We start from the raw sequence: 5,371 nt of genomic DNA, 5'->3' as shown, positions 1-5,371 counted from the left end.
ATGGACACAGTCCATGTCCCACATAGGGCTCACAGTCCTAATCCCCATTTTACAGATGAGAAAACTGATGCATAAAGAAGTTAAGCAATATGCCCGAGGTCATACAACAGACAAGTGGCAGAGCCTGGATTTGAATTCAGGTCCTTCTGATTCCCAGCCCTGTGTTCTATCCACCAGGCCACTTTTTAAAAAATAGTATTTATTAAGCACTTATTATGTGCTGGGCACTGTACTAAGCACTGGGGTAAATACAAGCTAATCAGGTTAGACAGAGTCCATATCCCATATTAAGGGGTCACAGCCTTAATCCCCATTTTACAGATGAGGTAATAGAGGTACAGTAAAGTTAAGCAAAATGCTCAGGGTCACCCAGCAAATACATGGCAGAACCAGGATAAGGACCCAGGTCATTCATTCAATCGTATTTATTGAGCACTTACTGTGTGTAGAGCACTATACTAAGTACTTGGGAAGTACAAGTCGGCAACATATAGAGACGGTCCCTACCCAACAACGGGCTCCTCTGGCTGGCTCCCAGGCCCCTGCTCTTTCCACTAGGCCAAGCTGTGTGGGACTGTTTTTTTAAGCAATAGAATAGAAGACTCCACCCTCTGTGGCCAGAGTTGAACTTTGGAGAGTGCTGAGCAGAGGCTTGGTATTTTGGAACTGGTCAAGTGAGAAACTGCAGTTCTAGCTCCCTGTCCTCAGAGACCCAGCCAGGACCATTGTGTATGGTAAGTTATTTCTCTCTTTCCAAGCAGCATCTAGAAAAAAACAAAGACAATTAGTCTGGATTAATTCCACCAGGAGCATAATTAGCCAGTGATTTTAGCTGAAGCCATTTCTCTGGATTCTCCACTCGAGTCTAGCCCCAGGAACTGTGATTCGTGCTTCAGACCATTCAGGTGTTATAAAAAGCAGACTTGAAAACTTCTCCTTCTCCATTCTGGGTTAGGGCCTTTCAACCTGCATTACTTATTAAGTCCTGACTGTAATCTTTTCCTGGTTTGGAAGTACATGTCAGTTGTGGCCCCTGGGGTCTAAACAAATGGTCTTATCCATTGGTTGCGGGTGGGAATTCTGAATTCTCTTATCTGCCTTGGATTGTGTTGAATTTAGTAAGGTGACTCTATACCCAATTTAAAGGAATATAGGGTAGTAGCCCCCAAATTCAATTCCAAGAGGTGAACCCTGGCATGGCTTTCCTGGGTGCCGAAGTAGTTTCCCGTAAGCTTCTTGAGGGGAAGGATCATTTCTAACTCCGTTTAACTCACCTTAGCTCTTACTACAGTGTTCTGCAAACAATAGGTGCTAAATAGTGTTAACTGATTGTCCATTTCGATGGTAAAAGCCACGAGATGAGGAACTGTGTCCATTAAAATTTTTCAATGTATTTTTCCTGGGCCTAGTATAGGGTGACTTGCATGTGTGCTAAATTAGTGATAGGTTCACTTCTGAAATGGGAAATTTATGTTTCATATATGTTTCCTGGGGTATAAGGAAAGACTCACCATACTCATATTTCAACAGTGGAGAGCTGCGTGCTTGGTTGTAAAACTTTTTTCTTGCAAGATTAGAAACAGATTAAGACCTTAACTTCCCATATTAATCCATATGCTTTCTGCAGCATTCTTTTGTACTTGACTGATGGCGGTTTAATTCAAAGCCTAAGGTTTTCATTCTTGGCTCTAGACTTAGTGAAGACAGGGAATCTTCAATCTTGCAGTTAGTGCTTTCTTTAGCGATTTCAGTGAAGCAATTCAGGACTTTTAACTCTCTCCTAGAGTTTAAGATTTCAAGCTAGGATCTTAGTTTGTATTTACAGGCAGATCTGCATGACCTCTACTTGTTCCTGAATGTGGGATTTTACCTGGGATCACATCTTCAAACTCTGTTGAATTGTACTTTCCCAAACACTTACAATGCTCTGCATTCAGTAAGTGCTCAATAAATGTCATTGACTGATGGTGGATGGACTTTGGAGTATTCTGATGGTGATAGTATTCATTAAACACTTACTATGTGCTGAGTAACGTGTTAAGCTAGGGGAAATTACTGATAAATGGTTCAGATCCAGCCCCTGACCCACAAGATGCTCCTAATTCAATGGGTGAAGGTGGATGCCGAAAAAGTTGGCAAAAATAGGAGCTGGTAGGACCGGCAGAATTCAGACTTAAATTAAGATTTTAACATTGGAGAACAATTGTAGGGAGGAGCGGGGCAGGAGATACACAGGAGCAGTTCAGACCTCTGTATCCCATCTCCGCCGCATGTCTGCTGTGTGACCTTGGGCAAGTCACTTACCTTATCTGAGCCTCAGTTACCTCATCTGTAAAATGGGGATTAAGACTCAGCCCCACATGGGGCAACCTGATCACCTTTTATCCTCCCCACTGCTTAGAACAGTGCTTCACACATAGTAAGCGCTTAACAAATGCCATCATTATTATTATCATCCATGAATCAGAGGTCTGTGACATGGACTTGGGAGTCAGAAGGGCCTGGGTTCTATTCCTGCTCCACCACTTGTTTGCTCTGTGACCTTGGGTAAGTCACTTCACTTCTCTGGGCCTCAGTTACGTCATCTATGAAACAGGGATTAAGACTGTGAGCTCCATAGGGGACATGGACTTTGTCTGATATGATTATCTAATATCTGCCCCATTGCTTAGTACAGAGCCTGGCATATAGTAAGCACATCACAGATACCATAAAAAAAATTTAACACCATTTAAATTGAAGTTGATAGGATAAAGGAACATTTATTATAAGAGTTGCTCAATCCACTCATTACGATTGAGAAATAGAACCCAGAGATCGAAAAAAAAAAAGAATATTTTTCAACTGTGTGTGGTAATGAACAGAACTCCAGGAGACCATATGTAAGAGGTTCAGCAAACTGCTAAAATTGTTTATTGAATTTCAAGAGAGTCTATTAAACTTTATTTAAAGAAATAACAACAGACCACCATTTGTATTTTAGCCTAATGGTTCTCTTTAAAACTAGAGCCCCAAATATACAATGAATATTAGAGAATTTTGAAAATAAATTAGTCAGTCCTCTTCAATTTTTCTAGCATTTGTAAACTCTACTCAATTAACTAAAATAATATCAGTACTAATAGTGGTATTTTTTGAGCACTTATTTTGTATTAAGAACTGAGGTACACAGAGACTATTCAGGTCCCAAAAACTGCCTCTGAGCCCAAAACATGAGTGAATATTTTTTCTTGGATTTTTTCTGCTTTTCACATTAGACTTTTCAATTCCAACCCCATTTTAGAAATGCTTAAAGAAGGTGAAAAACTAAAGGGCCTACTGTGGCCTATTGGACAGAGCATGGGCATGGGAGTCAGAGGACCTGGGTTCTAATCCTAACTCCATCATGAGTCTGCTGTGTGACCATGGCCAAGTCACTGAAGTTCTCTGTACTTCAGTTACCTCATCTGTAAAATAGGGATTAAAACTATGAGCCCCATGTGGGACACTGACTGTGTCCAACCTGATTATCTTATATCTATTCCAGTGCTTAAGTACAGTTACTGGCACATGTAAATGCTTAGCAAATATCACACACAAAAAAAGTCACTCCAGTAAGTGCCTAAACTCCAGTGGCTGCTCAATTTCTCCTTTCTTTTTTGGCACCTGCCCTGAGCATGTAGGGGGAAATAATTTCCCCTAGATAGCCTATGCATGGACAGTGAAGGGACACAAGAGAACCAAATCAGGAGAAACTGGGGTTGATTTTGGGGATGTGTTCCTCCCCTCTGAAAAGTCCCACTATCAAAGGCTGTATTTTTTTTATTATGGCATTTATTAAGTACTTACTATGTGCAAAGCACTGTTCTAAGTGCTGGGGAGGTTACAAGGTGATCAGGTTGTCCCACAGGGGGCTCACAGTCTTAATCCTCATTTCACAGATGAGATAACTGAGGCACAGAGAAGTAAAGTGATTTACCCGAAGTCACACAGCTGACAATTGTAGGAGTGGGGATTTGAACCCATGGCCTCTGACTCCAAAGCCCGTGTGCTCTTTCCACTGAGCCATGCTGCTTCTCTAATGCATTTGTGCTCATTGAATATCAGCTCATGGAAGCACGTTTGGAATGGCAAGCAATTTCCTGGGGAAAGATGGGCTTCAATTCAGCTACCTGGGGGAATCCAGGACAAGGGGAATGGATGGATGGATGGTGGGAGAGCTGTCTTCCTCGGGCATCCTTTCTGCCAGGTTCTAAGAGGAAAATCACACTTAATAAGCCACAGCCTCAAAAGAGAAATGCTCTACCATCCCAGTGAAAAGTCTTACCTATGTGAGAAGAAAGTATGATTGCAAGGACAGTCTGTAATAATTCCATAATTAACAAAGCTGAACTATTGATGGAGAAATAAATAGAGCTTATCTCCTCTTCCCTGATACTTAAATTCAACAAACAGTGGATAATGTGGCATGCTTGTTCAATTACAGTTCTTCAGAACCAGAGTCACGGGAGACTGCAAGGTATTCAAGTTTTCCCTAATAGTATTGTAGCCCCTGGTCTCAGTACAGAAAAAAACAAATGAAACCATCTGTGTACATTTTCCAGGCTTTTGAAAGAATGGCCAAATGTGCACTGGCAAAGTGGCAAAATTAGAAAAATCTCCAGTTAACAGGGCAAAACACTTCATTTTTTTTCTTAGTTACTGTTAACGAAGATTTTTTTCTTGAATTATTTAATTAATAATGATATTAAGTGCTTAATATGGGTCAAGTACCGTGTTAAAAGTTGTTTTGTCTTGTCTTATGCTGTTGATTCATCTCCGATCCATAGCAACACAATGGACACATGTCTTCCAGAATGCCCCACGTCCATCTGCAATCATTCTGGTAGTGTAGCCATAGAGTTTTCTTGGTAAAAATACCAAAGTGGCTTACCAATGCCTCCTTGCGTGCAGTAAATTTGAGTCTCCACACTTGACTCTCTCCTGTGCTGCTGCTGCCCAGCACAGGTGAGTTTTGACTTGAAGCAGATTGCTTTCCACTCACTAGCCACTGCCCAAGCTAGGAATGGAATGAGTCTGCCTCTGCTTGACTTTCTCTCCTGTAGTCGAGACTGGTAGAGTACTGGAAACCCTCCAGGTGTGACCCTGAGAGGGGAGTTAAATGTGGTAGATATGAAATTAGATATGGACCATGTTCAACAGGAGACTATCATACCAAGAGGTAGAGAGAACTGGTATCTTATCCCCATTTCACAAATGAGGAAACAGATACAGAGAAGTTAAGTGACTTGCCAAAGATAGAGCTGGGAAGACTGAATTTCAGACTCATGCTCTTTTTATTAGTCCACACTACCTCTTTATTATTTGGTCATATATTTGCAAAACATATTCT

General features: G+C 41.2%; 1 non-coding gene across 1 annotated transcript; it reads right to left on the bottom strand.

Moving 5' to 3' along the window:
- Window positions 1–4,996: 4,996 nt before the first annotated feature.
- Window positions 4,997–5,134, bottom strand: LOC119938640. Its single transcript, XR_005454478.1, has one exon. It is a non-coding gene; the product is annotated as a small nucleolar RNA SNORA7 (small nucleolar RNA).
- Window positions 5,135–5,371: the final 237 nt, after the last annotated feature.

This window comes from Tachyglossus aculeatus, chromosome 1, assembly GCF_015852505.1.
Source record: "Tachyglossus aculeatus isolate mTacAcu1 chromosome 1, mTacAcu1.pri, whole genome shotgun sequence".
Taxonomy (NCBI): Eukaryota; Metazoa; Chordata; class Mammalia; order Monotremata; family Tachyglossidae; genus Tachyglossus; species Tachyglossus aculeatus.
Note: the sequence above shows the minus strand (reverse complement) of the source record. Positions and strands in the feature narration are given on the sequence as shown.